Source organism: Asterias amurensis, chromosome 10 (genome assembly GCF_032118995.1).
Source record: "Asterias amurensis chromosome 10, ASM3211899v1".
NCBI classification, from domain to species: Eukaryota; Metazoa; Echinodermata; class Asteroidea; order Forcipulatida; family Asteriidae; genus Asterias; species Asterias amurensis.
The window spans coordinates 8,962,495-8,987,551 of NC_092657.1; the positions used below are offsets into that span (position 1 = coordinate 8,962,495).

General features: G+C 39.0%; 1 pseudogene; it reads left to right on the forward strand.

Annotated features, from left to right (window-relative positions):
- Positions 1-4,151: 4,151 nt before the first annotated feature.
- LOC139942617 (uncharacterized) lies at positions 4,152-16,376 on the forward strand (annotated as a pseudogene).
- Positions 16,377-25,057: the final 8,681 nt, after the last annotated feature.

The window sequence follows — 25,057 nt, forward strand, 5'->3', positions numbered from 1 at the left end:
CGGTAAAACTGAAAGTTTAATGCAGAAAGTACAACAACTATAAGTACATAGAGCAACAGTTTTAAGTACAAAATCTGAGTTAAGATTAGCACAATAACAACATAGGGAATAATGTAAAGAATAAAACAGATCACAAAACCAACAGATCACAAAACCAACCTTTGCACGCTATCGGCGAAATTCTGGGAAACTATTGACCCCTGACCCTCCTCCAACTGCATGTATCTAGCTGTACAAGTATGCAACGATATTTCATCTGGAAAAAAACGATATTTTTTCACAAATTTTCTCACAATTTTCGATCAAAAAGCTGTACGCCGAGACAAAATGCAGGCACAATGGACATCCATGCGGCATTTCAGGGAAATTTTCAGGACTCAGACTCCGGAGAATCAGACTTTGAAGAGCTTTTTTCGAGAGATTCTGATATATTGAGAATGCTGTATGTGTACTGTGTACGTGTACTGTGTATGTGTACTGTGTACATGTATTTGTCAACGATAACTATGTACATGAACACGGCAATGGGTCGGATGGCAGCAGCGATGGGTCTGGATCGGACGATGGCAACTAGGCTTGGCGGCCGGTGATAGAATAGTGGTAATGAAAGAAGCGATCTCGGTTATCCTTTATCCAAAAAACATAATGTTTACTACATTGGATTGGGAATAAAATACCGAGTATAAAACTTATTTTGCAATTTAGCCCAAAACACTTCCCTCACAGAGTAAAGGTCTTGAGGAAAAATGTATGTGCGTTTTAGTAGCCCCACACAGGAAATTCAGCACCAGGGGATTACTGTGTGTACAGCCTCGTAGCGTGCTAAGGGTTGAAGAAAAAACAATTTCCATAGCATGAAATTTCTCTTACAGAACTGTTCTCTTGTGGGCTCAAGATGTCCTCAACTATATAAACCTTTGCTCAAAACACTACCCTTCTCGTCATCTCCAACCTAAAAACAAACAACAATGCATAATTTATTAAATGCACTCAATACACACAGCGAGTAAAAGCCATCCAGTCATAAGCAGGCAATGCCCAAATAAGGAAACAAGCTCATGAATATTCATAGCATCCAAAATAAAAATGGCGAGTGGAAGTGTCTCGGCAAGCCCTGCTATGCACAAAAACTAAGACTTAAACTCACACAACTAGTGTAGTTATACAACCATAAAAAGGCCCTACAACTTCCTGAAGAGTAAACATCCGTAAGCAAGGGGGCCTGGACAAATAGTTCACTTAACAACTTAATAACAATGGCCTTGACACAAAAATGATAATCAAGGGAACAAAAGGAATAAAAACTACGTAAATGAGAGAAAATATTAAGAGGCTGTAAAGGACATACGGCGGGAAAACAAGTCTAAAAAGTAAACCCTAAGTAGACAACATTTACTGAAAATTAATCTACAATACCATAACAAATATAATCCAAGCTTACCACTAATCTTCACAACAACAAGTCCAAAAAGGGCCTACAAGGTGAAAAATAGGCACTTTCTTTTGAGTGGTTTGACGAAAACTACATTCTACAGAAAACTTATTTGCGAAGAGCGCTTGGGTACCAAGAGAGGGCGCTAGACCAAAAAAGCGCAACTTGCGGACAGATATGAACATAACACTCCCCCCGTGATGATGCCAACATCACACTGAATCAAGGTTACAAAAACAGTCAATAACATTCAAAGGTAACCAGAAAACGGGTTAGTCACTATAAGGTGTCTACACCTTCCACAACTTTTTAAAGAAAAAACAATTTCCATAGCATGAAATTTCTCTTACAGAACTGTTCTCTTGTGGGCTCAAGATGTCCTCAACTATATAAACCTCTGCTCAAAACACTACCCTTCTCGTCATCTCCAACCTAAAAAAAAAAAAAAACAATGCATAAATTATTTAATGCACTCAATACACACAGCGAGTGAAAGCCCTCCAATCATAAGCAGGCAATGCCCAAATAAGGAAACAAGCTCATGAATGTTCATAGCATCCAAAATACAAATGGCGAGTGGAAGGGTTTAGGCAAGCCCTGCTATGCACAAAAACTAAGTCTTAAACTCACACAACAAGCAAGGTTAACAACCATAAAAAGGCCCTAGAACTTCCTGAAGAGTAAACAGAGGGAGCAAAAGAAACGAAAACTACGGAAATGAGAGAAAAAGTTAAGCTGCTGTAAAGGACATACGGCGGGAAAACAAGTCTAAAAAGTACACCCTAAGTAGACAACATTTACTGAAAATAAATCTACAATACCATAACAAATATAATCCAAGCGTACCACTAATCTTCACTACAACAAGTCCAAAAAGGGCCTACAAGGTGAAAAGGAGGCACTTTCTACTGAATGGTTTGACGAAAACTAAATTCTACAGAAAACTTATTGGCGAAGAGCACTAGGCCAACACAAGAGGACGCTAGACTAAAAAGGCGTAACTTGGGGACAAATATGAACATAACACTGACGCTTTGTCTTGTTTGGACAGTTATGTAGTGTTTGGTTTGGTTGTTTGCACTAACACATTCCTGGGACCAGTGTTGGGAAATAAACCATAAAGCTAGGACATTTTTGAATGTCGGACCATTCGGTCCCGACTTTTTTAACCCAGATGAGTGACTTAATGATTGCACCCCATTGTCTTCAAACATTTCACCTAGGTCCTATATTTCGCGTTTGTATTCATTTTGTTTGTTTCAAGATTACGGTGTTCATTAACAAACGCTCAGAGACGAAACCAAAAACTTAAAGCGCGCCCTCTTTTTGGAGCAGCGCCCCGACCCAATGTTTTCGGATTCGGGACCGAGAGTGATCGTGGTTTGTTTTGTGTGTACACAAAAGGCATGCACGAGTCAAAGGGACCCTACACGTTATCTTAGATCCGACGGTTTGGCAACCGTTTATAGTTGACAAAGTCCTGCAAGTGCAACCACAACTCTTTGCAAGTTAGTATATGTAATTTTGACAAGTTTTGGGCTTCCTTGACGCTGTTCGTTTTCGATCAAAATGGTCGTTGATAATGAATATGATAGGTGAACATTACACTTTATGGTCGTTAGCCAGCAATAACTTCAGTTTCCTTTTTACTACACAACTCAAGCTTTCCCAACACACTTAATATACATGTATCCTCGTCTTTCCTATATCCACACACTGAAGACTTGAGATAGAATTTTAATTTAATTAACAGAACCAAGAACAACTTTGTTTTATTTGTCCGAGGTCAATGCCCACCTGAGAGGAGAATTTCAAGCCCACATAACACCATCGACACAACAGAGGCCGTTTTCTGCAAACGACTCCAATTTGTCGGCATACGTTTTGCGTCACGTAAATTCTCGCCTCTGAATTTTTCTTTCAGACAGCATGTTGACAAAACCGCACCGAGAAACAGTAGAAACACTGGTACGGAGACGTTCAGTATCATACAGAGAAAGATGGAGTTGGATCAACCACTTAGAAAAGATGAAATGATGAGAAGAAGGAACAAGAAAAAAGAAAGCAAGAAGAAAGAGGCGGGGGAACAGCGGTTCGAGCTTCTGCAACTACAACACCAGCAGCAAATGCAACAACAGCAAATTTAGCAGCAACCATTCATGCAGCAACAAGCACAACAGATGCAGACCATGATGATTCCAAAGTTTAAAACTTGTTAAGAAAGGCTAAAGGCTTAAAAACAGAGAAGCTCGTCAGCTGTGTTTGTTTGTGTTACTTAACTTTGTTCGCTTCATCGCGAAATAATGACCTTGTTGGATACGGGACGCAGAAGCGGTTTATTTTTCTGTATTCCATTCGCACTTGTGTGATAGGAGACATTCTTGGACACTAGGTTGCAGCAGACTTACCAGGTAAATCCATTGTTCTCGGATTTATGTGCATGTTAAGAACTACCTAAACATTGGAACTTCCAAGTCTGCTGCCACCTAGCGTTCGAAAGTCTCCCAATGTTACGTGCTTGATAAATAGTATCAAGTCATCTGTGATACAGACATGTACATGCAATCAACGGAAATGTTTGTTAGGGCCTACTTATCGTTATACAGTATATCAACTGTTGTTTTAAAGTGACACTAAGCAAAACATAGACCATGTGTTTACAGCTTCTTGATGGACGGCACGATGAAGAAAAATTACGTGTAATTGTATTGTGAAAGCGATGATTCATGTGCTCGTCTATGTAGACAATAGGTAAGGCGTGCGGTCCATTTAAGCAAATATTATATTTATTATAAAATTGAATGATCTATATAATTTGGCACAAAGCAAATAGTGTACTCATTACACTTGTTCTGCCCTCTTGAACCTACAGGAACAGCAGGTAATACTTTGCCTTTTACTTTATTACATGAGTACCACACCACACCTGCCTCAGTTTACATCACCACCAGGCCACTTCCAATAACGCCCCCACCTTTGTCGTTGCATGAATAAGGGTACTTGTTCCAACGATGTCACAAAGTTCCCTCAGCATCAAGGTGCCGTCATATTCTACTTCACCACATCTCCAACTTTCATGAAAGTTCTCAACATGCGTTCAGCTTTCCTGCTTTTATTTTTCATCACTCGACCTGACTGTTCTTACTTGCTTATTTGTCCCCTCGAAACTTTCACTTTGATAAAACATGCACCCCCCCCCCCACTTCCTCGCATCTTATCCGTTTGTGCATACAGGCCTATGTACTTTCACTCAGTATTTTCTTCTGTAAAGCTTTTTAATAATAGTTGTGATATTTAATAATAGTTGTAATACGATTGTGAATGGTCGCAATTCAGCAGATTGCTGCAAAAACATTTTAAAATAAATAAACCAGTATTTATGTTCGGAAATTTGAAGTCATGTCGTTGCTTCTTGAGTGAAGTTGTTCCGCATATGTCGATTCATGTACTTGTGTTTCTGCAGGATTTAAGTGGTCATTCTTTCACTTTATTTTAGTCAAATTATCCCGCGTTAATTGTTACCAGCCGGACTTGGATACACATAGTTGCTGTCTTTCCATCTTTCCATGTACATGATAATAGCACGGCGATGCACTTGCGATCACGACAAACCAAGCGAGTAATTGTTTACACAATTTTACAGCGCCGCCACGTGTAATTGCTCACATTAAAGCGCCCTCTTTGTATTTGATTTGCATAATTTAGTTGTTTCGCTTTTTGACCTACTGTTTGCTTGTTACTGGAAGAACCCAGCGACGTCGGCTGAACTACACGGAGCAGTCATGGTCATGTCATCAGAGGTCACTAGTTTTAGCCAGGTAGGAAAAAGTTTATTTTCATGTTTATTGTGATGACTAGCAATGACCTAGTGAAAAGCAAATTTAGCATCATTGCGGTTGTGATGGATAATAGGTTTGCGATCTCGCGATCTCATCGCAAGTGTGTGAGCTTTGATAGCAAACATAGATGTTAGTGACGTCAGCCCTGGCTCTTTTGCCAGTAGCAAATATGTCACTATTTGTACAAATAAAATCATTGCATCAAGTATTTGTACACAATCAAGATTTTCCATTGTTGCGAAAACTTGCCATCTCACTGCACAACTCCTGCCAGACTCCTGATGCTTAGAACATTGCAATCAACTAGATCTGTGTTTGTGTGTACGGATGCATGTACAATTCATTGCATACTCACTCTGTCCTCATCTTGTCTGACATGTGCCTCAATTTGTTAGCAACCTTCTTGTAATTGTAGGCCTTGAAATCCTGCCCGTATTTTTCTTGTTGATGTAATCGCCCTGTAAGTAAAATTAATGCCCATTTTCACTTAACATAACTTATAAGGATCTTTCATCCCAAGAATCACTAAAATCGTCTAAGACGGAATTTGGACAGAGGTGGCCCAGCTCAGACGACGAATCAATACCATCTCCTGCCAGACCAGTTTCTCCAGGAAGGGTTGGCTGACCTGAAGCACCAGCTTCCAGGCCTACTGCCAAAGTTTCCTGCTGTACCCTTTGTTCCCCCAGGCTCAGACTTGGATAAAGCAAGCTCAGATGTAGAGTGCGAGTCCAGAGAGAACTGCGTATACTGGGTAAACGAGTATAGTTCCATAAAGAGGAGGCGACTTTCTCGAAAGATGAGAAAGCGAGTCGGAGCACGTTGTCATATGAATTAGTCTTGGTAATTTATCTAATTTTCATTAATGTTTACATCTGTACTGACACTCTTTGTTATTTAGCAGGGAAAAATTCACAATATGATTTTTTGTGCGTTTGTGGAACATTTCGATAAAATTTCATTGTAGTAGGTTAAGTTTTAGTGTTTTGTTGTGTTACTTCCACACACTCTGTTTGTCAGGAAACACAAACAGACATATTAATGAAAGAAATTAATGCAATGTATCCACGAATAAAAGGAATTGGGGGGGGGGAACAAGCAATAATATTTCACAAGGGGCGGTAAAAATGGCAACGGGTGGCTAGGTGAAAATACGGGAAATCGTTGAGAGACTGGCAACAGAATAATACGTTGATATGGCTGGTGGGCAAACATAAGAATAATCCCACCCTCGAAGAGAAAGTGGAAAGAGTGCATGGTGACAAAAAAAATTATTAAGGGTCCAACAAGAACAGCATCTTTACTTTGGTACTATTTAAATCATTGAAGAAATATTGGCTTCGCCCACATTGGGTTCCTTGGACATTAGAGCGATGCCGGCCAGTACCAACAAGTGCCCTCCACTGGACCTGACCTGGACTTTCCGGATGGACCTGACCTGGACTTTCCGGATGGAGTTCTTCTTTGGAATTACGGCTATGAGAACATGAACCCGGTAATGACACGAGGGGATCAGATCAAACATAAGAAAGATGCTGATGAACGTGTTCATGTATGTGTATAATAAGGAGCATTATAAATGCAGGATTTACGTGTCGAGCATGTCATTGGTTTTTTCAAGACCTACCGAGCAGTTTGCTCAATATAAAATAACAGTTGCACTTTACGTTGTTTACTGTGGTAAAAAATCTGGAGTTTGTTTCTATACCAGTCCATTGGGTAACAAAATCTTTGAGATTAACATACATGTTCTAACATTGTGACAAACATTATTTAAGTTTCACGCTTTGAACTTAAACTTTGACAGTTATGCCATTTTATGTATAAAATAGCTCAAGTGAAGTGAAGACACAGGTCCTAACCAGGTTACCTGTCAAAATATCATGTCACTGGTGTCCTGCTTATCATTGCTTAGCATAGAGCAGTTACTTTCAAAGTTACATGGCTATGAATGGAATGTACTTGATTAAGAATGTTATTATTTTTATATTTCCCTCAGGACGGCTTATTTCTGTGAAAAACATTGGTTGTGAGTTTAAAAGGTAATAATTTATGAACCAAGTAATTATGGATTGTACTCGGCAAATAATATAGAGTTTCATTTTTGGTAATATGGTTTATAAACCATGAAAATTTGTTTATATATCATGAAAATCATGGTTTATAAACCACAAAATAGCAATCACAAAATTCATGGTTTAAAAATCATGGTTTATAAACCATGAAAATCATGGTTTACAAATCATCGTTTATAAACCATAAAATTGAGGCATGAAAAACATGGTTTACAAATCATGGTTTATAAACAATGAAAGTTGAGGCATCTTGAAAACATGGTTTATAAACCATGAAAATTGAAACGTGAAAATCATGGTCTATAAACCATGAAAGTTGAGGCATCTTGAAACAGTTGTGTGGCAAGGTCAGTCCGTTAAGAGTTGTAACTACTTTATTTGACAATTGTGAGATATCTTGTGAATCTGATAGGCCTGCAGTGTGATGTAAGATTCGCATCAACTGCTACGCAAACAATGGCCATAAAGTTCTTACCAAATCTCTCACTATTCTTTGTTTAAAGATGCCGCCAAAACGCAAATGCCAAGCCAACCTCCACAACATTGCCTCGTTAACTTGAGATAGTTTTATCAACCTATATAAAGACGCGAAAATAGTGAAAAGAGAGCACATACAAATATTAATAGAGAAAGGAATAATATAACAGGATAGGGCATACATTTGGGAATCTTGCTTAGACAACATTTTCCCCAGCCACCAATACGGCAGCAGGAAAAGGGCTAAACTTCTACGAGGGACTGAACCTCTACTCCCATAGGTCATGATCTTCAAACTACCATTCAGAGAGATACAACATGCTTAAAGACGGACGATAGAGGTTAGACCAATTTGTTGCGTACAACGCTAAGAAATGGTCGAGTGATAGTCCGACAGAAATGATTGAAGTTTGACATCAATGTTTGGCATGGACAGTTTGCACGATGATGACTAAAAACCTACAAGTTGGCAAAAGTTGTGGAGCAAATATATCACATCCGTGATTCGAAATTGATACTCCCGTTATACTTTAGAGAAGCCATACTTTTGTACTCATTTACATACAGTAAACAAGCTCTATCATTAGTTTGCAAAACTACGCCAAGCTCATCTTATAGAACGGTGAACCGCTTTCTTTCCGAGGAGATGAGCACCCCAGTACAGATGCCTGACGGATGCTTTAGATGCGCATTTGACAAAAAACAGATAATTGGTAGAACGTACAGAATCCAAGGAGACAACAAAGTCCCATCCAGTATAATGACCAGCACGTCTTACGTCCAGCTCGATGCGAGTGATATACAAAGACAAAATAATTTAAAACCAGAACACTGGATGTGGGAGAAGATGACGTAGGAGGAGGAGGAGGAGATGCAAGGAATGCCAGACGCGCATATGAACAAGATATTTCGAAAATCTAGAGACTCTGGCTCACTATTTTAAAAAAAATGGAAGATGAATTATCCCAAGAGAATCTTGATTATATTGACACCCACATACAGGAAGAAGGTGAAGCAGAAGAGGTGAGGTTATGTGTTGTGGGGATTATGGAAATAGGTCACTTAATTACCCCACGCTGCTATTGCTGTGTTCATGCAACAAGTCGGGGCGGCAGTCCAAAGATGCTACCAGGCGAAGTAGTTTGCATGGTTGTAGTAATATTCATAAAGTTACAAACATATAGACGAGATACATAGACGAGATCACTAACAATACAACGATGAAGTTCTGTTCCAAGCAGAAGTTACCTCATGTGACGTTCGCGTAAAGTAAATGTAAATGGAGATGGCGAAGCGTGAAAAACAAAAGTTCCACTTGATCTTGAAGTGTTACTAAAACTTTAGGTGATGAACAATACCTCTCCCAAAATGGCACAACTAACTGTAGAATATTCACTGTTCTACAGGTGTGTGTACTCTGGAAACAAACTCCTGATGAAATAAACCTTGATGTAAATCCGAAGAGGAACAGTCGAACGTGACACAGTAGAAAAAGAACTATACAAAAAAACAATGCCTTGCAACTCACATGGCCCGACATGAAAACAAACTATGTATACGTATGTACATGTACCCAGATAACATTCATACATTGGGCCAATGTTGGTATTTGGTCGGCACCGTTGGCGTTGGTATTGTGTCAGCTTTTGGCGTTGGCCCCATGTTGGCACTACGTCGCCACGATCGGCATTGGCACGTTGTTTGTTTCTGACGTGGGACCAATGTTGGCTCCAGGTCGACATAACCACATTGGTTTTACGTTGGCACTCAATGTTGAGCCAACGTTGGGCCAACATTGACATAAATGCAAATTTATGGGCGGGGCTTCGAATTGTGTGAATATTTACTTTGATAATAGTACATCAATTTGGGTTAATTTTAGTAATCCAAGTCAAATTTGTGTATTTTTGTCTGTACTTTCTTTTGTAAGAAAATATGTACATCAAAAGAACAAACATTTGTGATTCAAACATGTTAATTAAGAAGTGCTGTTTGAATGAAAAACAAACCATGATTGGTTAGTATATATATAAATACAAAACATACAGTGCAGAAGGATGTATAGGCCTGTGTTATAGGTAGTCGATGTAGAAAGTATTTAGTTAGTGGTATCGTATACATGTTAGTAATACCACTGGTAATTAAGTAGATATTTCACAGACACTAAATACTTGAATTATTCATAAAGATCATTCAGTTCATGAACATAACAATAAACTCAAAGTCAATATTTTTGAATGATGATACGTTGGCCCAATGTTGGGGCAATGTTTAGCCAACAAAGATTATTACAGGGGCCAATGTTGGGCCAACTTTAACATTGGCCCAACGTAATGCCGATGAGCAAAAGTACATTGGGCCAATCATTGGTGATCAACATTGGCCCAACATAAACATTTAGTTGGTTCTACGTTGGCCAATGTTTGCGTTGGGCCAACGTTGGCCCAATTTTAACATTGGCCCAACGTAACTCATATGAGCAAAAGTATGTTGGGCCAACATCGACAGCCAACGTTGGCCCAATAAAACTGTTCTGTAGGCAGAATGATAGGCTCAATGTTGGCTCAATGTTTGATTACGTTGGCCTGATATTGGTTCAATGTTTTAACATACATGGGGAAGACATTGGCCCAATGTTGAGCCAACGTCTACGTTGGGCCAACGTTGGGCCAACGTTTACATTGGCCCAACATAAGACCGATGAGCAAAAGTACGTTGGGCCAATGATGACAGCCAATGTTGGTCTAATGAAAGTGTTTCGTTGGCCCAACGTTGGTCCAATGTTGCGATGCTATCTGGGTATATACACAGTGTCACTGGTACTTGCAGTGTTGTAACCAACCGGTGACCTCTGACACACCGAGTGGTATGGCATGCCAATTGCAACAAAAAATTAAAAACACAATTGTTCGTGTCACCACAGTGTAAAGTGTGGATCAGAAAATGATACCAGGTATTGCCGCGTGTGTGGTGGTTCCATCCAGACACCAAATCCACCCGATGTCAGAGTCAAAGCTGCAGCATCAGAAAATCTATCCACCCTTATGTCCCTTACAAAAGCGACGTTCTAGTAAGATCAACCGCAGCGTACTTCTTGGTGAACCTGAATTTGTGAATCCAAATTCATATGAAACTATAATCACCGTGATGTGCGCAATTGGAAAACGTGCCGGAGATGAGAGAGTGGTTGTTTGTGGAGTGGGACGGCCTCCCTTATAAGATGGTTAGAGATATTTGTGACAAAGTTTTCCTATGCAAGCGATATGAAGTATTGTTCTTTGGTATTGACAATTTTGAAGATTCATCAGATCATCGTAGTATTAGATTAGACAAGGAGGGGTGCTGCTCTTCACGAGTCCGAGAATTTGACTGGGTTGTACCAATTGTAGGATTACATCTTGAGACGAACGCGGCTCGTTCATTGGTCTCTCTAAACTGGGATGTATTTGTGAGTAGGCTTGTTTTTGTTGTTGGATTTGAGAGTCCAAAAGCTCAATTTTATTGTCGTAAGGATAGCGATTATCACAAGCTATGGAATGTACTGGAAATATTGTACATTTCTCTCACAGAAGAGCTTCTTGTGACATTCGTTAAATTATGCAAGCAGGGCGCCAAATCAGTTACTGTCCAAGAATACTGGAACTGCTCTGGAAAATTAGAGAATGCCAACTAAAACTACATACAACAGATGACTTTTACTTACCTTCATGCGCTGATGTTATTCAGCACTGGTGTGAGACATAATGATGTCCGCACTCTGCTAGCAGGAAGGATGAGATTCTCCCCTCTATTTTATGCATGACACCACCCGAAGTACCAGGACATCTTGTACCGTGATTTGCGTGACTAGGTAAGTTTAACTTGTTTTCAGGGCATTTCAAACAAATTGTTAGACTTTATAATAGCACTGGCCTAGTTTGAAAAAATGAGGTAGGGCGATTTATTTTTTTTAAACAAAAGGTTGTTGCACGAGAAATTAAACTGCCAGCAGCCTTTATCAACCCGAGAAAAATGGTGATTTTAAAGCCATTGAACCCTTTTGGTTCAGAAAAAAACAAACTTTTACAGATTAACAAATAACTTACAGGGTTCACAGAAGGCAATGGTGAAAGACTTCTCTTGAAATATTATTTCATGAAATGCTTTACATTTTGAGAACACAGCAAAACAATATAAATTCTCGTCAACGAGAATTACGGATTTACTTTAAACACATGTCATGACACGGCGAAACGCGCGGATACAAGGTGGGTTTTCACGTTGTTTTCTTCCGACTCCGATGACCGATTGAGCCTATATTTTCACAGGTTTGTTATTTGATATAGAAGTTGTGGTACACAAAGTGTGGGCCTTGGACAACACTGTTTACCAAAAGGGTCCAATGGCTTTGATTTTACGTTTATGAGAGTTGGAATAGGAAGGGTCACGAAAAACATGATGGTATAATGTATTTTCATTTGCACACACAAGATTACAATGCCATCGGAGCTTCGAACAGCGCTGTACGAGACGTATACTTTCAGCAGAACAGGGCATAGTGGGCATTATCAAGGCGGTGACGCAAATATGGAGGAATTGAACAAGAAGGCGAATCAGCACGTTTCATGCAGTGGAATACCAACTAAGAAAAACTGGCAGCAAGTTTTCCGAAATCTACCGAAAAGGTAAATCTTGAATTTTTAGAGTAGCCTACTCAAAATAATAACTAATATACACTTTACACTTTTCCTAGAACTAGAACTCTTAATTAAAACATCTCATTTTAAATAAACAAGCACATCCGATTACTAGTAAACATCAATTCTTTATTGTTCATTATCTTAACTAACCTGTGTGGGTTTAACAACCTGAGTTCGTGAGATTGGATAATAAACATTACGCACCTGTTCAATCGAACATACAAATTGGCAATTTAACATAAATTGTAACACAGAACTATGTCGTAAAAACTTGTAAACTTTCAACTTTAATGCTTATCGAGGGAAAAACCATTGTCAAGAGTTATTGAAGAAAATTAAGTAAAATTAACAACGAAACTTCATTTTTGAAAAACCATTTGTTTTGTTTATTTTTACACTTTAGAATTGCTAAACTTTCACGTTGACAATTTAAATAGATCCTTTAAAATAAACTACTCCAAAATCACAAATCCGTGCCACACCATTAACACTTCATGTTTTATGTCTGTACCTTACTCGTAAAAGAATAGGGGGGGCTTGCTTATGACTATAGCTACAGCACGTTTGCAGGACCGGGGTGTTCTTCCATTAATTACTGTCACCCAATCATGTTTGTTCCTTGAATTAAAGGGACACGTTGCCTTAGAATAGGAGATTTTGGCTACAAAAAGTATTTGTTATGAAATGAATTGAAACGAATATGGATGGAAACGTTTTTAAAATAGAACATAACGATCCACACAATATGCTTCGAAATATGTGATTTTCGTTTTACTTTCGTGAATTGACACCGTCCGTCATTTTATGAAGTCAAAAATTTGGTTCCACAAAATGTACGCTCGCCCATAGGCAACGTGTTCCTTTGAATTGTTACTATATTTGAATTTTTTTTCTTCCGTTTTTTTTTGGAAGAGCCCCTCTAAATGTGTTTTACGGGTAATCGATAAGCACTGCCTCATATTGTATTGCACAAAATGGAGGTGTTATCCGTAGATTAACACTTGATATTCTTCAAACCATTCAACACCTCTCTTACATTCAAAAATGTACAATGCTTTTGTAATTATGAACAAAGCAGAGTAACTAACATAATACTTCCTACTCGTCTGAAACATGGCTGCGACAGAAGAACTCAATATTTTTGTAATTACTTTTCTGCCTACTTTTATTCCCGCACAACAGGCATAAGCCCAATAGTTGCAGTTATCACGTGGGTTTAGTTAGAGTTAGGGGTACGGTTTGGGGTAGGGTAAGAGAATAGTGTAGGTTTAAGAATTAAGATTTTGGGTAGGAGCCTCCTACTTTCATCCTAAAAGTTATCGTTCAAAGAAATGTCACTGCCTCCTTTTTGTAATTATTTTAGAGGAATAAACTAAGTTTCCTTTCAGATCAAGCATTGAAGATCGGAATTCCCTATGCACACATTATCATCGGATCAGCTAACAAATGACATAATACGTGAGGTTTTCTCTTTAATGACAGCAAGGAAGAAGCCTGACACAAAACGGAAGGACGTTGCTGCAGTGTTGTCTTCCATCTTCAGCATTGCATTTGAGCCATCTAATGTTCGTACTAGTATGAAATGTGTGAAACTGAAAAAAAATGTCCTTCAAAAAGATAACAATAAAGGAAAGCCAGTGTCTTTTCTTGCCCAGAGATATCAACCTCATAAAGCTGCCTGTGAAAAAAACAGCTAAGGATGATTCCATTAATCAAATGAAAAGCTCAAAAAGGATAACATCGACTTAAAAGCATCCATAAATGTAGCAAGACAGCGACTAACACAAGTGCACAAAATCGTTGGTAAAGTAAACTCAAATATATATTTTAACAGTAAACGCAGGCTTAAGTTCTTTATAAAAATTTTATGTACAGATAAGAAGGAACTTGTCACGTTTACAAATTTTCTTTTGAAGAATAATTGGAACATTTCAATTGGAACATTTCAACAGGTTTTTTAACTGAACATCATAATTGTTTTACTTGATCATGTACATGTACGTCATTATAATATTGCACAAGCTGCTCCCAAAACGTTTCAATTTAAGTTAACAAAACATGTACAATAAATATATGATACGTGTTTTACAAACATTGCTAACCATAATTAATAAAACCTATAGCATTACAAAAAAAATTAACAATTTAAAGAATTAAAAATGATTTAAATTGTATTTTCCAGCCTGCGTTAGTTCAGAAAGTTACACTTGTTTTGTTTGCAAATTTATTATTTGTTTTTAGAGTATATGCATCATTTTTGTAATGCATTCCGCCATCTCCAATTACACTCTTTGATCACCGACTTAATGAACAATGTTTGTATTTTTTGTACAGGTGTATACCTAAAGGCTTCACAATTTCATCAGAAAGGAAAACAAGGAAGCAACACGACATCTTCATCAAGGATAATCTGTGTGGGGAAATGATCAAGCTTGTGTTTCCTTCCACCAAGGCAGATGGCATCAATGGCTTTGAAACGAAAGAAACCCCTTTTGTTTATATCAACAACCTGCCTTCCATAACTTTGGACTACCTTGACCGCCTTGACAGGTACGTGTACTTAAAGGTACAATTTAAAGGGACACACCGGCCGAATTGGGCTATTTGGGCAACAAAATAGACTAAGAAATGAATTCAGCAGTCTTCCAGGAATGAAGAAGAACAGTCCATAAAATAAAATCTTCAAATTTGGCCGATTTTAAACACTTCAAAACAAAATCTTAGGTCGCGTGATTGCTCTAACCTAAAAGTGGTACATACAATTAAGTGACCATCCGGGCTAGTTTTACTTCCAGCCGTCAAAAAAAAACTTACAAAACCACATTTAAATCCTTTTCTTTTTTTACAAAATGATTAACGAGTAATTGACGAAAAAGAGCAGCTATTTAAGTGATCGGTACAAAATGTAAATAATGGTGAAAAATCAGAACGTAAGCCTCGGGGCATTATACCATTATGCGCCCATTTATCCGTCAGTTTATCTGTTTAGCCAAAAATTCTGCATCCAAAATTTATTTCTATTCATAAATTTATTTGGGCACTAGCCACAAGTTAACATCATTTCAAATTTTAAAATTAATTGGCTGGTTTTTGCTATGCAATACTATTTTGTGCTAAGCAAATTTCTGTGCCTCTGTAGGTGCCGCTGTACAGGCATTGAATGGGTCCTGGTACGTCGGTACTCCTAGAACTATTTCGGTTTCAGCCGGACGAAACGGAAATAGTTGTGGAGTAGCACGTCGGGAGCATGATTGTACGCCACGATCGCATTCCAAACTGCATCATGCCTATGCACTGCAGTAGTATGCCTAGTTTGTGCCAGGAATGCTCTATTAACTTGTCACTGTCCCATCATTTTCTGGGTTAGTTTTTAGTGTTCTTCGTGACGATCTTTAGATGTACGTCGAAGCATGACTACCTCCACCATTGAAGGATTTGCCTGATCCGCATATGCTGGTTGTTTATAATTCATGGATAGACTGGATCCTTATGCTGCGAAGTAGTAAAACGTTGCTATAAACAAAGCACCAGTCTACGTACAACATTGTGCGACAATGTCACGAAGATTTGACAGTTGCAACGGCTGGAAACACGTACACGCTGGCCTTTTGACGCTTTTGGTTTTTTTAATCATCTTTCGCTAATTAAGTGACATTTTGATGGTTTTTTTTGTACAGCAACCATCTATAAAACATTATTGATGATTCTACAGCCCTAAATTGCGTAAACGGTGAGCCGGTGTGTCCCTTGAAGCTGTGCAAGTACATTGTATGCCTGACAATGTTTTTAAATAACAAGTTTGAATTTTTTTCTCGACAGTGCTGGCTTTTGGTGTGGCATGATGGAGTTATTCCGAAGGAGGAAGTCTGGTTGAAAATTGGCGGGGACAAGGGAGGGACATCTTTGAAGATGAACTTCCAGATAGTGAATGTGTCTCGTCCAAATTCACTCAGCATCACAATTGTGTTCATTGTCTTTGAGGTGAGTGATCCCAAACTCATGAGACAGATAGCTGACTTGGCAACAGTAAAGTGGAGGTGAGATGTGTACTTTAACCTGTGATTTTACTACAGTTATGTAGAACATGTAACATTTTCGACGCGATGAAATATGCCAAAAATTAACCTTGTTTACCATTTTGTTTTCTTTAGGTCGCAATCGCTTTTGGAGATTACGAGCCTTTATGGTTGCAACGGTAAATGGGTCCTACTAAAAGCCGACAACAAGCCGACAACGCCGACAACAAGTCCAGAGCGCCGCCAACACGCCGCCAACAAGTTTTAAATACCTCAAAAATGGCAAATAAACCATATACATTTTAGAACTATGTGTGTTTTGTAATATAAACATAAATTTAATGGAAAAACTTCACGAAAAGTGTGAATTTTTAACCAGAAAAAAAACTTAACGTTCACGGAGAACGGTCGGACGCCATCTTGGCTTAAAATCGTGTTTGGACCAGTCCATTATGATGCGGGTGAGTCAGACTTAGCAATAGAGGGCGGGCGTCATGCACTGTGCACACTGCAGTGAAGGTCTTCACATGAAGCCCGCCCTCTGTTGTTGACAAGTGCTAAATCTACCCGTATCATAATGGTCTGGTCCAAACACGGTTTTTAAGCCAAGATGGCGTCCGACCGCTTTCCGTGCAAGTGAAGTTTTTTTCTGGTTAAAAATTCACACTTTTTGTGAAGTTTTTACATTAACTTTATGTTTATATTACAGAACACATATAGTTCTAAAATGTATATGGTTTATTTGCCATTTTTGAGGTATTTAAAACGTGTTGGCGGCGTGTTGGCGGCGCTCTGGACTTGTTGTCGGCGTTGTCGGCTTGTTGTCGGCTTTTAGTAGGACCGCGGTAAATACATGCATATTTCTGGTTAATAATAATAATATGACTTTTATAATTTTGAAAAAAAAGTGTAGATTTTAAATTAATTTAAATTGTTTGTTACATCATTACAGCTCGTTACTGTTGCATTTATTGCAAAGCATCCAAAGAAATGATGCAAAAACCCCTAGCTGAACGTGGACTATCCCCTGCATGATCATTGAATGATATTAAAGACAACCACCAACACTTTCTCAAAAGTGGTGCCAAAAGGAGTCAAGCCAAAGATATTTCCTCAGTGTTGTCAGTGAGCCGCTTATCCCCATAGAAGTTGATCATGTGGGTCAAATGTAACTTAACTAACTTTTATAAGGGGATGTGTTGTCATGATCAAAGCAAGTCTGTTGTACATGGAATTATTAACTCACCAGTTACAGCACCGACACGCACACTCTCTGCTTGAAAAGCTAACAATTCCATGTAGAGTCACAGGCCTGCTTTGTTACTATTTAATGACTTACCGGTAATAGTTTGCATGTTTATAAACTTACATGTACACATGTATACATCTTTTGGGAACTATGCAATTTTTATGTACACGTTCTTCTATCATTAGGTTATACTTCCCAGTCTTCACATCTCACTTGGAGTTTTTAAGAAGCTCTTTGACCTGTTTGAGAGTGACTGCCACAGATTAGACGAGCACCTCTTCAAGTTGCGAGCTCAAGTGGAAGATGAGGATGAAGGTGAACATCGTGACACTAACTTTGATGTGCAAATTGCCACTTCTGTTAAGCAGCGAAACCACATTGCAGAACAACTGTTGAAGAAAAAATCACGCCTTGAAGAACTCGAGGATGATTTACCCCTGTGTGTACTCCAGCACACTGAGCAGCAAGATGTGGATGCTGAATTCGGTCAGATGGGAACTGAGACATATCAGTTGAGAGTGGATGTACATGGCCTGGTGAGTTTGACAAAATGCAGTCTCAATATTCTTAAAATAATGTTGCAGTTTTTCTCTCCTGATTTGCAGTTGCTCCATGTTCATGAATTTAGCATGCAAAATTATTGCGTCCGTTTGTTTTTCGCACGAAATCAAAATGAATCCGTGCTGACCTTGCCTATGGAACTGTTCCTTTTGTCAGCTCCTTGGACAAAAGTTTTATGTTCAGCGACAGGCCTACCACGGAAGTCATTTGTGGGCAACAATGTTCATCGATGCTGCACTGTAAGTACCAGCAATATGCATTAAATCGCGAGGACCATGTAGCAAACTCCAAATAAAGTTCAGTTAAGGTTTTAAACAAAAGCTGCATTTTCCATCAACAGGTTGAAGTCATTGAAGCATTGACTGCGGCTCCAATGAAGGTCGTGCTGGAAAATTTGACGGATGATGTTCCTCTTGCGGCCCACGAACGGCAAAGAACCATGCGAGGGCCATCTCACCACAGGAACTTAACCAGATTGGTAATCTTTGTTTTATATTCTGCTTTGAAAAAATGTTCGTTGGTTTTTATATATTTCCTGCACTTGGTTTTTGCTGCACTGTAGTAAACATTAATAAGCTGAAACAAACTGAACACTCGGATTTACCATTTTTTGGTGCATAGAAACTTTTATAGTGAGAATTTTTTTCTGAGCCAACTTTGTAACAAATTCACACAAGACAAGTAAGTGGGTTATAGATGGCATGGAACAATTTGCCGGCTGGATAATCTTTGTGAAAAGTTAACTGGTGTCAGCAACTTTATAATTTTTCACTTTCAGTCTTACACTTTGATTGTTATGATAGATAATTACCACTTATTAGACTGAGATATGACTTAAACGGTCTTCCAAGATTGAAGAAGAATAGTCCTTAAAAAAAATCATCAAATTTAGCTGTTTTGCGCATTTTAAGACATAAGGGCAGCTCGCGTGATTGTTCTAACCAAAAAGTGGGTACAAACAATCGCGTGACCTTCCGGGCTAGTTTTTACAGCCGTCTAAAAGTAACCAAATTTCAATCTTTTTGGACAAAATTATTATCGATAATTTGTCGAAAAAGATCATGTATTCAAATTATTGCTACAACATGTAAATAATGGTGAAAAATGTAGCGTAAGATTCGCATTCAAAGAGTCCGTGTAACGGAAGCTTGTTATATGGCCCCACGGCGTGGAGCAATCTGAACGTAAGCATCGGGGTATTATACCATACCGCGCATGCTGTGTCTGGGGGCCGGAGGTGTAATCCCAGGCGCTATGAACACAATCGTGCGGGTCTCCTACAAAACCATCAAATAAACTATAAATAGGGGGAAAAGCTTCAATCAGAGCTAGTAATTGTCGTGATGTTCTCCTACTAATATTTTGAGTAAGGTGGTGTAAGAGTTTAAATTGTTGTAATTATTCAATATTTTCCAAATCTGGGGTTCAACACGAAAATTGAAGCAGTCCGCAACAATGACTGGGTGAAACTGAAAAGGAAGAGCCGTGTCCTCCTTGACTGTGCAAAGACATCATCTTCTGAAATTGGGCTTGGAGCAGCAGGTCACGATGTAAATTTGTCCCAAGAATTAAAAAAAATAGTAGAGGAAATGATATGGGCCAAAGAAAATGCTGACCTCGAGATGGTCTACGAATAAGGTGTGCTTCGACAAATCTAAACTACCAATTCTGGCAACTTGTTGTTGCCTAAACATTGATGGGTGCTCCAAATTTGTTGAGCAATGCAGCAACCTGGCATGCATGTTGCTTAGATCATCATGTTCAAATGCCTCAAGTTTGTGGACTCGTACTTTCTTGTAGGGATAGACAATATCTAGCCATAGCCGTGGCAGATCCACACTTTAATGTTTAATTCGTGTTGGTGACTATATATATTTGTTTTAAGCCAAGAGTACTGGGGTGCGTCCACTCGCGCTAATGTTGCCAACAAAAAGGATGCGGGCGGGGATGATCAGCTTTTTTTTGTTATTTGGCCTAAACAAAGCAACGTATATAAACAACAAGAAGATGACTCTACACAGTACAAGGATACTACGTAAATAGCAGACGGTGATCTATTTTTTCGTTATAAATAACGTTAGCAATTGAACGTTAGGTAAGGTTTTTTCTTCTTCTTCCTTAAAAAGCTCACAGGAATACATGAAAAATAAGGTGTATACAGAAGGTACTGGTAGGCTGGTACGTGGTAGTGCAAGTAAAAACACTGTTGGCTAGGTTTAAGTTTGCAAATCACTGAACAAAATTAACATTTGGGTGACTAATGAATGTGCAGTTTGGGAGAATGAATAGGCTAATAATATTAGAACAAAATTTTACTTCAAATTTTTTCCCCCACATTCATTCAGGGATCTCGCGCAGTTTTTGTAGTACTTTGCATTACTGATATTTCCCTAGCAGTTTTCTTTATTTTGCCCCATACATAGTTACTACAAGCAGTTGTCAACTGAACTTCCCGATGGAACTCATTGTACAGTTGTGGTAGACCAGCCAACTTATGTGGCTGCTGTTATAAACAAGGGTCAGTTGTGCGTAAATCATCATGTTATGTTACAGTTATTAACCACTACAGGAGTAGAAATTGTTTCCTTAGTTTCTGTTACTTGTGCCAGACCAACAAGTGGACACATCATGGAGGGTGGATATATAAACATGTTGTTGCTTTACTATGTTGCTGTTTTCATGTTTGATTGACAGCCTAGTGCCAAACCGTACAAATATATACACAAACATGATGCATTATACTGTGTTGTTGCTTTAATTCTCGGACTGAGGGTCAATAGGTTGGTGAACAAAACAACATACTATGCAATTTCACGCTACCCTAAGTGCGAGCCAAATCCGTGCCCTAAAGTGCGAGCCAAATCCCTGTGACCCTAAAATGCGAGCCAAATCACGAAACAAAGACAAATGTCCACAGATGAATATCGAACAATTTACACAGATAGATTGAATATGATGATAGAAAGCTTCTCTTTAAATATCGCTTGCCTAATTTTTACTTTGTAAAACATATTTACCAGTTATATGTTATAGTTACCATAGTTACGTTCAATTACTGTAGTTGGTAAATGAATTTTTCAAACTAAAACAAATGTTGTGACTTGTGTTATTACCATTATTATCTTCAAGTTTAATTTAAATCTGTTGAGTACCTAAATCAAAGAGTACCCAAATTATTTAAACCGAAACGGATGGACAGCCTATACACGTACCTTAAAAGAGATATTTTTGAACATCGAAAACCATGTGAAACCTTAACAAAGTCAAAGAAAAGTTGCTAAAATCAAAATGAATTATATCTTGTCTGGACTTGACTTGCTATCATGAGCTTTTGTTTGTTCAATGTTGGAATACCATTTCTCACATTTGCAGGTCAAGAAGTTCTGCAAGAAGTTACGAACAACGTGACAGACAATTCAGCAGTATGTGAGAAAGGTAAGTATAAGACTGCCCGTGTACACAATCTTCTGGAAGGTGGTCACAGTCAGTCAGGGACTACGACTATGACTAGCTTCCTGAATATTTGTAGAGTAGCAGTCCAAATTCATCGGTCTGATGTCCTAAAACTTCTTACAGAAAAATCAACAGCAGTCAGTTTAACCACTAAGCTTTATCTTAACAAGAGTTGACATGTTTATTATTATTATTTGTATTATTATTTATTCGACCAATGCAAACCACCGAAACAATCACACCTTGCTTTGCAAATATGGTTTACTACTTTTGTGTACTTGTACACACAGTTGAACTATTAATAACTAATTTGGAGACTGCAAGAAAAACCAAAAAGCCCTAGAGCTTGACCAGTTGAAGAAGACGGGTAATTAAACAAATAAATAAAATTACTGGGTGTTGCCACTGGATACCTTTATTACAGGGCTTTTTCTTTTTGCCACCATGATGATGTGAGCGACTGTTAAAAAGTTGTGACAATGGTTGCCTTTTTTTCTCCCTTACGTTTTTTCACCCTCGCTGAAACTTATCAACAGACTCCAGATTCCAATGGACTACAGATGACGCTTTGGCTCTCATTGAATCATACATGTGTCTCAAAAACAATTTTGAGAGCAGCTGCATCAGAAAAAAAAGAAGCTTTGACAATGGTGGCAGAAAACTTACAGGCCAAGGGCAAGGGCATCACTGTGTTACTGAAACACCATGTGATAAAAAAATGCGCAGCCTGAAACACAGGTATAGTTTGTAATGTGTTTCATGTTTTGGAGCAGCAAAAAGTAAATTTTATCACAATTATTACTAGAACTGACATGCTTACAAAATCAAACATTTACTATTACAGAGACAATCAAAAACTCAATCCTAGATTAGCCGAGGGATCTAACTTCCAATACTCAGGGGCGCTAATTTCAACTAATCATCTGAAGTAAACCATGTCATTACAGATATCGAGTCATCCGTAACAACAATAAGAAAACTGGGATGGGAGGAGAAAGTGGAATCTCTATGAGGAAATGGACGATATGCTGGGGAATGATCCTGCAGTTGAGCCTGTAACCATAATAACAGCAAGGGCTATAACACAGCACTCAACATCTCCGCCAATCAACAGTGATAACTTCCTGCCAGACATTGAGCCAGTACTGGTGGACAATGATACTGAGCCGGAAGGGGGGGGGGGGGGGGAATGCCAATCAAACGAGCCAAAAAAGAAGAAAAAATGGCACGCAAGCCAGGCCCTAATGCAGAGGGGTTACTCGGAAGTTGCAGGTGGTCCTGACAACACAATGGATGCTGTTCCCAGAACAGCAATGACAGGCCAACCGCATACAGCAATAGCGCAATGAGTTACTTGCAGAATTTAAAGCCATCCTGAAACAGCACCTTAATCGTGAGCATAAAAGATTTCCCGTTTCTTGAATGATCCTCACTATTTCAAATGTTTCAATTTAATATTATAAGTTATCACACAAGCGCGAGTGGAACACGGAAAAATGTAGCGCTTTTGCGTCCATATCCAACGAGTTCTATATCGTTGGATATGGCATGCAGAAGCACTATATTTTGTGTATTTCCACGAGGGCAGATAAAACCGCTTTCAATTAAGTTGCACCGTGTGTGTGTGTGTAAAGAACCAAATTGCATAGGGCTGCTTAATGGTAAGATGAGTTAACCTAATTCACAAGCGGTTGCTGGCTTAAGCAGGTTAACAAACTGGTTCATACTTCTTTGATGGTCATCAAATTTTGCAGGGCATCACATGTGCGATGCAAATTAGTACAGACCTATACATATAATATGATAATTAGCTCAGCTTACCACTGAAGAACAAAACGTGAGCTGCACATCTCTGCACACCCACGCTTCCCGTTGGTGAAGAGTTCGTTTTCGATTTGTGGCTTTGCCAGTTGCAAATCACCTCTGCCCCAACCCAGTTGTCACAGTTACTGTCTCCAATGTTGTTCTCCAGCCAAGCTTATCTCCGCAATTTCGATGCATGGTGGCGATTCCGAAAAGAATTCTAACAGTACAAACTTACATATATCCATTATAGCAGCAGTAGGTGAACGTACGAACGTACAACAAAGGTCGTACCTCGGCCAAATTCGATGCCGGCTAATTTTGTCGAGGGCATGGTCAGAGGGTGGGTGTAGGGGCAGCGTAGCGCCTCACAACCAGGTGGGATCAACAGGGGCTGTACATTCACCCTTGGAATCAACTAAGGAGTGAACAGGTGAATTCCATACTCTCATCAGTAAAATGAGATTGTATGACAAAGAAACCCACCATCGCTACTCCAGGATGCCAAGGGCTCGCTTTGATGCTCTTTTGCAAGAAGTGGGACCTTGAGTAGTTCATTTTAGAACTCATCGGCACCCCATCAGCCCCTCTCACTGGTTAACAGTAACGTTGAGACTGCTAGCAACAGGCGACTCGCAACAAACAGTTGCAAAGAGTTTCCAACTGGGAAAGTCTACCGTTAATGGCATTTTTAAGGGAACGACAGCCGAGATTTGGGATGCACTTCACAATGATGTGTTAAAGTTTCCAAAAAAAGCAAGATTGGCAGAGAATTGCTCCAGAGTTGTGGTCGTACTGGAACTTTCCCATGTGCCTTGGAGCAATTGATGGCAAACATGTTGTACGGGCACCTGTGAACTCATTTTTTTTTCTTCAATGGGAGACATTCTGAGGTCTCTGTCGATAGAGGGCAGAAGACCTACCGGGTAAAATTTTCCGCGCGGAAATTTTCAATGTACGACGACCGTATGATCTTCACTGGTGGTTCTGTCTCTGTGGATATGGCTACTACTTCCGGTATTCGTGTCGACAACGGCTCAAAGTCCTTAAAATATCTGAGGGCAGAGCTAAAGAGAAGAAATGCCAAACAGTCGGGACGTATACATGAACTAGTCACCAGGTAGAAACATAACTAGGAGAAACATAACTACTACTACCAGGTTCAGGGGAACTTGCTCTGCACCGGCAGACAATGGTGTGATTTTATAGTGTGGACATTTAAAGATGTGAGCATAATGAGGATCCAACGAAATAACACATTTATTGAAGAAGCCACCACTAAATTACAGTATTTCTTCGATCATCACTTTAGGAAAGCAGTGTTGAACAAGTCTTTTTACAGGGAAACTTACAAGTGTGTATTTTGTTCTAAACCGATGGAGGAATAAATGACAACAATGCTGAAAATAACTTTCATTTCTGAGATTTACTTGGTTGTCTGTGGTTCTCCTGTAGACTTAATATCAACTGATG